The 11,578-nt window shown below is 32.6% G+C and overlaps 1 pseudogene; it reads left to right on the plus strand.

The window, feature by feature from the left end:
• The window catches only part of LOC122282946, a 44,563-nt pseudogene extending 36,497 nt beyond the window's left edge, over positions 1–8,066 (plus strand).
• Positions 8,067–11,578: the final 3,512 nt, after the last annotated feature.

An 11,578-nucleotide genomic window follows, 5' to 3' on the forward strand; every position in this document is an offset into this window, starting at 1 on the left:
CTAATACCCAAAATATAGTGTATTTTTTTGAGTGCTTGGATTTTATTTTAGGTGAAATAGAGAAATGGGTTTAGTTTCTATTGACATCAAATAATTTGGGAGATCTTCCTACCCCGTCCCTTCCCACTCCTTTTTGTTTTCTTCCTCTCTATGTTTCCTTTTCTCTCTCATCTCTAGCCCACCTCAACAGCTTCATTCTCTCTCTCTCATCTCGTGAATCAATATTCTCCCTAAAGCTTCATTCTCCCTCCATTTGGTTGTCGATTTCTCCTAAGCTCACAGTAAGTGGTTTAATACTTGGTAAAATCTTGTGTTTTTTATTTGCTCACCTCAAAATCTCTATAAGTGGTAATTGATTTTGCATAAGACCACCTTAAAATCTCGTCCTTTTTTTTTTTTTTATAAACATTAAACTTTCATTGACAAAATCAGATTACAAGTGAACTTGATCCAACCAAACAGATTGAGAAATACAATAAGGAAATGAACCCATCCAAAACTCAATATCTGCAACCTTCCATGCAACTTTGTCTACCAACCGCAAAACAAGTCAAACTTCATAAACTAAAAAATTGTTATATCAGTTGTTTAACCTCATGGATCAAGTTCCCCCAAAATTGACATAGATTTCCCTCTTGCTTGTAGAGTTTCAACCATCAATAAACTATTACTCTCAATTATGATCTTTGAAATCCCCAACTGAACACAGAATTGAAGTCCACAAAACATAGCTAATAGCTCCACTGCTTCATGATCACTCACTTCATTTTCAAGCTTACTTACAGGCTATCAGCACATTACCCCCTTATCATCCTCCACCATAGCTCCAACTCCTGCCTTATGTTTGCTCAGAATGTGTTGTAAAATTAAATTCTAAATGTATTGTAAAATTAATTTTAATTTCAAAATACATTAAATTATTTTATAAAAATGAAAAGGGCATCCTTTTGCCTAAGCTCACTGCATCAAACCTAACTACAGGTTCTTGTACTAACTCACTTCGACCGACGAAGATCGATTGAAGGGCGAAGTTCCTCACTTTGGCTTGATGAGAGCGAGAGAGAGGGGGGTCGAGAATCAGGGTAAAAAATTAGACCTTAAAGTTCGGAGAGAGAGAGAGAGAGAGAGAGAGAGAGAGAGAGAGAGAGAGAGAGAGAGTTTTGAAAGAAGGATACACAGGTGAGGGGGAGGGGAGAAAAATCTTTGTAATTTGATTTTCTTTTTTTTTTTTTGCCTACAATTAATTCTAGTTTACATTCCATAAAATTCATAGGGTGTATAATCTTTATTTACACCACATCCTACTCCCAGGTGGACCCTTATTGAAACTCGATCACTGAGTTGAGAAACTATGAATAGAGATTGAGAAAACATGTAAAATAAAGAGCAAAATTTTAGAGTAAGTTTTGAAACCTACGAGTTGTGCTCAAACAGCTATAGAAATTCGAGATTATGATAATTTTGCCTGAAAAGTCAAACTCTCAATTATTATATAAAAATAAAATATGTAATAAATAAGAATCTTGGTAAAAATATGGTCCAAATCGAAATTAAATTCATATCCAAAGTGAAAATTAAATATTTCCATAAAAGACAATAAATAACTTATTGACAATTTGAAGTGGAAAATGGCTAATTACAAAGTCAAAACGTGGACCACTAAGCATGGTGAGTACAACGTGCCTGCTGAAAATAGCTTCTCAAATTGGGATCTTATACACTAATCTGATATTTGTAGTCATACTAATTATGACCAAATTATTGACATATGTGCAATATTGCTCCGATTCAAAGAATCTTCATCTCGTGTCATATTTACATTGATTTGCCTTTTCATGATAATTCAACTCTATTAACATAGAATCTATCAGTCTATATCATCAAACCCAAATCCCCTGCATCACCATCACCCTTATTCTCGTAGATACTAGATACTAGTTTTAGCAAGATAATAGTTCCATTGAAGCGCATGCTCAATGAATTCAAAATAGACTCTTGAGGACAAAAGTTGTAATTCCACATACGGAGGCACAATCAAATCATATCACACGAGGGTTGGCATAATAAAATAAAATCCATGAATCATGGTCTTTGTCAAAGATATTTTTCTTCTGAATAAATATGTAATTAATTACCATAGATGCTAAGAGCAATGCTTTTTTGATATATTAGGGGAGGGGGAATGAACCCAAGACCTCCATTTTGGAGACTTGGGTGATATGCGAAGAGTAATGTTAAGTATAAGTTTTATATATGTAAGATTTGCATAGACCCTTTATAAAAAAGTGGTTTCCACAAACAAAAATAATAATAGTAATTTTTTTTGCAATTTTTCATGGTGGGGTCCACTTTTTTCACGAATGGCATAATCTTTGTGAGATTTACATAAATCATTATATTTTTTATTACCCGGATGCCATTTTTGCACAAAGTAATTAATGACATGGATGAATTAATGGATAATTAATAGGTAAGAGTAATGACACATGTACAACCCTTTTTACAATCATTTATACAATCTTGTTTTAAAATGAAGATATTTATATAAAATGATGTTGCTTTTGTAAGTTAGTTTACAAAAATACCACTCATTTAAAATATATTTGTAGAAAATGTTGTAAAAAAGACTATATATGTCTAACATTTTTCCAATAGGAAGGTAAATCGTCTTTAATTTCATAACAATTAACATTATTTTCTAGGCAAATGAAGTTGGATTGAAAGAGATCTCACAATTCACATTCCCAAAAGATGAAATAAATCTTTCTAGAGAAACGAAAAGGCTACCTGCTTGAGATAATGGGTTTACTTTTCTTTATGAAGTTTTCTGTTATAGTTCTCATAGGCAATTATTTGAATAATCCTTGGATATGAAGTCACATGCACAGTCTTTCCCTGTGGTGTGATGAAAGGAGCCAAGATGTGTGGATGGTCCCGATGGGAGACCATAGTGTACATGTAATAAATGGATATGTTTGGGCCAATGAGGTTATTGGCATGTGTAGTTCTGGTTAAATGTGTTCTTTCCAGAAAGGGTTAGAAAAATGGATATTATAGTCTTTTGCTTTTATTGTTGTCTTACTTTGTTGGTTGTATAAATGTATGTTTTAAACTCTTGGCTGTTGCGCGTTGATTACTTGCAGAGATTGCAAAATCTCAAGTGGTGCTTCCACTCACAGTTTCATTTCATGGAACCCTAGTTTTTTATGCAAGGGACAGGTTTGAGCTTCAAGGAACCAACCCCACCCGAGGAGTGCAAACTTGGAGTAATTGTAGTGGTAATTTGAGAGTTTTACCTTTGGTTTACTTTATCCTTTGGATAACTGTATTAACGTGAGGAGTATTCAATTGGGTTGTAGACTTTAACTTTCTCGTATATAGCTTGAACTGCCTTTATTTTTCCACTAAGTATATTTAACATGCACACATATTGCATGTTTACACACACTTGCACTCTACGTTGAGGTGTGTGCCATCACCCCAGTGTCACGACTCTTACCAAATCACACTGGGGGTCAAAGGTGCCACAGATCTTGACTTAACATCGAAGTTGTTAATAGTTTGAACCATAAGTAAGGAATCACTCTCAATCACCAAATTGGGAGTATCCCTTTGTAGACATAATTGTAGCTCTCTGAGTATAGCCAGCAACTCAATTTCTATCGGATCATTCACTAAAGGCTCCTTCTTGCATGCTGCCAACAGAACATCTCCATTTTCATCTCTAAGAGCTATGCTCACACCTGCCCTTTGTTGAGAATAAATATAGCACCATCAACATTTAGCTTCAAAGATCCATGTGGAGGGGCAAACCAAACCCTTTTGCTTTTCTTTTCTACACATTTCATTTGTTTAAGGTCAGTTCTTAAGGAAAGTGCATGTTGAACTGCTGCAACAGGATGAATATCACAATTCTCATACATTTTTTGGATTCTTCTATGCCAACACCCTCAAGCAATAAGGAATAACTTCTCCAGACCCTCACTTTTCACTTCAGCTTGAACTTTTCTAGCCAACTCAACAAAACCCACCCTTCTTGTCTCAAACTGTAGAGCAAAACCATGAGATTCCCAACACTGTCTCAAACTGGAACATTCGTACAAAGCATGCAACACATCTTCTGCATCATTTTCACAAAAAATGCACTTGTCTTCCATCTGCACCTGTCTTTTCATCAAATTAGATTTTGTTGGTAGACCATTTTTACAAGCCCTCCATGCAAAGACTTTGACATTATTAGGTAACTACAGCTTCCACAATCCTTTCCATAGCTTCTTATGTGCTTCTACATTAGAGGCTTCACCAATAGTGTTGTCTATCTACATAGATTTAAAAAGGTTGCATGCACTTCTCATACTAAACCCACCATTCTTCTCAGGCTCTCAAATTAGCTTATCTATGCTTTTAGTTGAGCTTAATAATATTTTGAAGACTTTTGAGGTTGCTTGAGGTGTAAGCATCTAATTCACTTTCTCTACATCCCTTCAACATGTATCTTTATCAATAAGGTCTCCAACAGTTTGATTAATATCTAGAACCACCTCACTGACATTTTGTTGCAATTGTCTAAAATCAAGGATCCAATAATCAGTCCAAAGTTTAATATTTGAATCATTACCCACCCCCCATCTACAACTAGGTTTCAAACTCCCCTTTACTTCCCAAATACCTCTCCATGCATAAGAAGGTGAATAGCCCTACTTTGCACCCAGAAAATCATTTTTACAAAAGTATTTTGCTTTATAGATCTTGTGCAAGAAAGTTGATTCCTCACACATAATTCTCCAACCTTGTTTGCAAGGAGTGCTGTATTAAACATTTTTAGATCCTTAATAACGATCCCTCCATCTCTCTTAAGTTCACACATCTTCCTCCAACTAACCCAATGAATCTTGTTCTCTTTATTTTTATGTCTCCACCAAAACTTAGACGCCATGCTCTCTACCTCCTTCCACAAGCCTTCTGGTAGTTTAAAGTAGTTCATAAAGTAAGTTGGTATAGATATAGCTACTGCCTTGATCAGAAATCCTTTCCCCCCTTATGACAACATTTTTTCTTCCAACACTTCAACTTTTGCAACACTCTATGTTTAATCTCATAAAAAGCTTGATTTTTTGCGAGCCCAACAACTGGTGGTAGCCCTAGATATTTATCATATTGATGGAAATTCTGCACTTCCCGCATAGACAGAAGCCTCTCTTACAGAACATTTGACACTTTTCTACTAAACAACATTGTTGTTTTTCCTCTATTGACCTATTGACCAAAAGCCTGCTCATATTGTTGTAGTAGTCGTTGGATCTTCAACTTCTCTTGCACATCAGCCTTGCAAAAAAGGATATAATCATCTACACAAAATCTAATATTTGCACAAACCCTTTATAAAAAATAAAAATAAAAAAGTGGGCTCCAAAAAAAAAAAAATCTTTTACAATTTTTCATGGTAGATTCTACTTTTTCTTTTTCTATTTTTTCAAATGGCATGGCTTGTGCCAAATTTGTATAAATCATTATATTTTTTATTACCCGGATGCCATTTATGCACAAAGTAAGGACATGGAGGAATTAATCGATAATTAATAGGTAAGAGTAATGATACACTTACAACTTTTTTTACAATCCATTATATAATAATATTTTAAAGTGATGGTATTTATATAAAGTGATGTTACTTTTGTAAGGGCACTCCCAATGGCTCTTCTATAATACATTTTTCTTCAAAATTTAAAGAAATGCTCCTAAAGTATTACTCCATTGGATTTTGTATTTTAAAATTAGTTTACATTTTGCTACAGTGATCCCTCTACATGTAGAGAATACTGTTCATCAATCTAAACATTTTTAATTCATTTCTCTTTCCCTCATTTAATATTCTAAACATATTAATAATATTCTTTTACAATTATCAAAAATAAATTTTCTCATAATATATTTTGAGAATATTTTTATTATATAATCTATTCTTTTTATTTTTTGAATTAATTTATATTTTAGTTTACCTTATAAATTTGGGTTAATTTAAAATAGAATATAATTTTATGATACTATATATGAGGAGATATTGCAAATATCAAAATATATGAGGATATTATTGATAGTTGGAGAAAATATTTGAAATGAATAATAAAGAATAAAAAATATAATATTTAAATGATATGAAGAAAAAATAGATAAGCTTATGTATGGTATATTGTAAAAGTCAGTATGTAAAATAGAAAAAGTAGGTTTTGATGATGTATTTTAAAGGATAGGATAGATAAACCATTGTAAGTGCTTTAAGTTATTTTATAAAAATACCATTCATTTAAAATATGATTGTAGAAAATGTTTTAAAAAAGACTGTATGTCTAACATTTTTCAATAGGAAGGTAAATCTTCTTTAATTGCATAACAATTAACATTATTTTCTAAGCTAATAAAGTTGGATTGAAAGAGCTCGCACAATTAACATTCCCAAAAGAGGAAAGAGAGCTCTCACAATACACATTCCCAAAAGACGAAAGAAATCTTTCCAAAAAAAAAAAAAATGAAAAGGCTATTTGCTTAAAATAATGTATTTATTTTTCTATATGAAGTTTTGTGTTATAGTTCTCACAGGCAATTATTTAAATAATCCTTAGATATGTGTGTATGTGCGTCTCTATTTATGTATTTTACAACAATGTTAAAAGATATGAAGCTTGCAAATAAGCAAGTCTTTTATAAAACTAAATGTATTATTTTATAAAAATATACTTTTTGTAAAATAAAATTATAAAAAAATTAAGTCTCTATTGTTATTATTTGATCAAATAATTTCTTGTAAAAGCTCTATGACTTTGATCGTTCCCGCATTGTGTTTTTACTTCTACTCATTTTTTTTAGTCTTTTTCAAATAGAACCATAAAGCGCTCCAGGCTCCGAAAATGTTGAACGGGTGGCATGTAATGGGCCAGTGGAGCCCATCAGTAGAGCATCATCAAATTCCAATTAAAAGCTTTTACCTTTTAGCTCTAGGTCATTTGAATTTAGAAATCTTTATTTTTTTTCATCTTATCTCATTATAATAATTTTTTAAAATTTAATATTTTTAAATTTTAAAATAATAATAATATTAAAAAAATATACTTATAATATTTTATTTAACTGTCATTTTTTATCTAAAATTATCTCATCTCTTAATCCAAACCAGCTCTTAAGAGTTATTATGCTCAAAGCTCAATAGTGTATAATGATCATATTTAATTTTAATTAAATTAATTTTTAAATTTGCACATTAATCAAATATTATCATATAAACAATGTAGAGGTTGTATCCTCTGCACCGACTTGTAAATACAATTTTTCTTAACTTTCAATGCAACTTTATTTGGTTGAATATGTTTGGAAATGGGATGATAGTTGAAAGAGATATTTATAAGGCTCAAGCATTGTATGACCAAAATCCAATAAATAAAAAAAAGGATATATCTTCTATATATAAAAGGTGTGTATGAAACGGAATTTCTTGCTTTAAACGGAAAATTTGTTTCTCCGTTAGTTTTATTGTTCCCGTTAAATAGCAGTTAAGCCACCGTTTATGGCCATTTGTGTCGTGTCCGTTTGAATACCAAGCAAGTGATGATTAGAATTCCATTTTCCCAATTCCAAAATCCCAAAACTCAAATGAAATGGATCCATCGTTGTTAGAGGACAGTATCTCTTGGGATTTTCTTGATTACAGCTTCATCGGCATTAGATGGCCACGGTCGCTTTGCCAGCTCTGGCTTCACTGACATCTTCCAATGCTTCGATGTGAAAGAAGATGGCGGGCTTGGTTTCCAATTTTTCCTTTGATTCCCATGTGCTTTTCCATTCATTTTGTGATTTATTAACGAGGTTCTCTGCCGTTGTAGAAGCCTAATGGTCCCAAACCACGGCCATTGAAATCGTCTTCCAAGTCACCCTCCTCAGCTCAAGATGAGATCGAGATAGAGATAGCCGAGGTGTTGTACGTGATGGGGAGGCAGCCCCAGGGCCCTTGTAAGCAGGAGATCCTGGGTACCGATTCCATGAAGTTAGACCCAAGAGAAGCCAATAAATCCTAGATCACCCCGCACGACGGAAGGCTCTGTTCTACCACACAAAAACAGAGCATGCGTTCTCCATTTGCTTGAAATATCTTCAATTGTTTTTTTCCCTTCCCACAGATCACAAAAGAGCTACTCCGAATGGAGTTCCTAGGAAGGTCCATGAAGAAAGAGTTCAAGGGCTTTGTAAGGATTTTGATGATTGGAAGCATGGATCTACATAACTATCTAGAACATGAAAAAATTTTGTTTTTCAAAGTTACCGAGATTCATTCTTCATTATCATGCTTTGAATTTAATTTTCTATTGTCAATAAAGTGTAAATGGTGTAGTAGCCTTGAAACTTGCCGTTGTGGTCCTTTGCATGCGTCTTGTGGTCCTTTTCCATCGTCAAGCATATTTTTGAATATTTCTTTTTTATAGGTTATTAAAGAAAGTATTGAAACTTGTCATGCGCATGATTTTACAGATGTTATCTTAGTTCATGAACACCGTGGCCAGTGTGCCAGATGGTATGACTATAAGCCATCTACCTTTTGGTCCAACTACGTATTTTGAATTACTGAATGTCGTAAGTAGTTTGATCATACTATTATTTCTAAACTTTTGTTTTGTCCCAGTTGTTTTGGCCATTGATAATAAAATATTTGCTTGTAGGTTAAAAGACATGACATTAAAGATAAGAAGACCATTGGAACAATGTCTGAGGCTTACCCACATGGGTATGTCAAAATGTATTTGTCATTTGCCATTGATGATGTTACGTTATAATTCATGCGCATGCGAAGAAGCCATGTTTTGGTTTGTATAGTAAAAGACTCAAGTTAAAAACCATATCTTTATAATATAATTGCCAAGCAGATAGAAAACGTTTTTACTTTGATCTTTTTCTTAATTTTATTTGAGAAGGATCTTTTTTGTTGGTACAATGCATGTAATTTGTTGCTATTTGTCAAAAAGGTATTTTCAATTATAGGTACTATGCAATTTAATGTTGATGTTTGTTCTAATAAGTTGGATATTTTTTTTGTTTGTTAGCATGCATTATTTTGTTAAAAAATGGTCTTAATTCTGCCTGTTAAAATAAGTTGACATGCTAATTTTGATGTAATGAATTTTATTTCTTGTCCAGAGACTAACATAGGCTTATGATAGAAATGAACTATATGCTAGCTTATGCATATGCTGAAGCTTCTTTGAGACTATTATAGAAATTTTGACTCTTAAAGTACCTCTACCCATTCAGGAATAATAGTTTCATAGTTAAACTTTCTTTGCTACTTCTCACCAATGAATTACAATTTTAACATAGCTTCATATTGCAGCAGTTTATTTATAATAAATAATTTTCACAATAATTTTAGCCAGGTACTAAAATATTAGAAGTCACGATTAATGGAAAATCAATTACTTCTAAATTACATAGAGCAAAGATAGGAGATGGATCGAGATTCATTAATATAGGCTCATGTTACATGGACTTTTAGAGTGAGAAGTATGATTAAAATTTCCATGCTTTAGGGGGAAATTGTTCTGGGAATAAGAATATCCCCAATGTTGTTGTGCCATGGATCAGCCACGTGGATTTGGTCTACAAGATGATGATGATGCTTAAATTTGTATGCAGGATAATGCTAATGCATTGAAAGCTCAACTTGATAAACTGAAAACTGCTGTTCACAATCTTGTATCTAATACATGGGTATGTCAAAATGTATTTTTCATTTTCCATTGATGATGTTACATTATAATTCATGCGCATGTGAAGAAACCATGTTGTGGTAAAAAATTCAAGTTAAAAGCATATCTTTATAACATAATTTTTTTTTATAGGTAAAACAAATTTTATTGATCAATATAATTGCCAAGCAAATTTGGTTTGTGTAGTAAAACACTCAAGTTTAAAAGCATACCTTTATAATATAGATATCTCCGATGTTTCTTTTCATTGAATATTGTTCCTATTGAATTTGGGCAGTCATTGACAAGAGCATGTCTTCTGAAAGAGACGATCATGCCATATCAAAACATGTAAGAAATGTGTCATCCATCAGTGGGTGTGATCGTGACCCGGGTCACTTATTTTCTTCAAATTAAACCACTTCCATTAATTTTTATGGGAGTCTTGGAAAAGACCTCCAAAACATATTTATTTTCTACAAAAGCAAGCATAAGTCCTAAGTATCTTATTATTTTTTTCATATTTGATGAGTTTCCTTTGTTACTAAGTAGTGATGTTTCAATGTTTTAGAGCTTTGATGATGAGGGGCTTGTCATTGATGTTGTCGTGCGGCATGACAGAGAAGTATGAAGGGCTACTCTTGACACAGAGTCTTGAGGATGACCTAGATTGTGGGAAACTTGCTAACTTTATCCCCCTAACTAATTATAGGTATGCTCAGTTGCTTGTGACTCTTGCATGTCTTCAAAAGATTGAAAATGGTTCTTGTTCAGGTAGAATGAGGATGATGTTGAAAGCAAAGAATATAATTTACAAATATCCTTGAAAAGAGCAATTTAAGGTTGATGGTATATTAGTATATTTATCTTGCAGTTCATCATCACTGATTGTTGCAGTTATAAATTGACTGATACTGTAATTGAGCTTTTCCTTTTCAGTCTTTGTTTTCCTCATTTATACAAAACATTTAGGCTGATAACTAAAAATGTTGGAGATGAACTTGGTGTTTATTTATGAATTTGTTCAAAAAACCCCTCATTGTTTATATCTAATAATTAACTGTATGGGTTCCAAAATTAGAATTCCTTATTAGGTTTGCTGCTCCGACTGTCATGACAAAGTTGCTAAGCTTATATTGGTTGGGGATTCAATTTGTTTTTCTTGCTCATCAGCTTTTCTGGCAAAATTAATATTTGTGCAATCTTGTAGAAGTTTATTTTGCTCGCTCTAAATGAGTGTACCATGGTGGATTACTTTTACAACTTCCAGTTTACCATTACTATGCCTGCAATTGGAGTTTTTCATGACTGTCATACATTTGCTTTTTATAAGAACCTTATTTGATTTTAGGTGGAGATAAATGTTTTATACTATTTCGTGCCTCAGTTTCTCCTTCATTTGATTAAAGTTTCTAATTTATTCTGTTCTTTCTCTAGGGTTAGTCTTAAATCACCTTGATCACATTGGAGAAGAAAACATGCCATTCTGCCAAAATAATGGAAGACTTTCTTTGCATCAGATGGAAGAGTTTCTATGCATTAAATTATTAATTAATCACCTTCTTTTCTATTTTATTTTTTTATGAAAAGCCATATTATTTTTATAAAAAAATTATTTCATGCAACTAAACAAACGTGCTTTGCACGTTACTCCCAACCTAGTGTATATATATATATATAACAAACAAACAAATGCTTGTTATATGACCATATAAGATAAAATCTTCAAATCGGATGAGGTGAAAATTTTGATTTTATACCATTCAATGAAAATGGACACGTAAACGATCTGGAGTATGTACTTACTGTGGAAACGATTCCAATGAATAATCCACCTATACAAAGTATCT

This window comes from Carya illinoinensis, chromosome 1 (genome assembly GCF_018687715.1).
Source record: "Carya illinoinensis cultivar Pawnee chromosome 1, C.illinoinensisPawnee_v1, whole genome shotgun sequence".
NCBI lineage: Eukaryota > Viridiplantae > Streptophyta > Magnoliopsida > Fagales > Juglandaceae > Carya > Carya illinoinensis.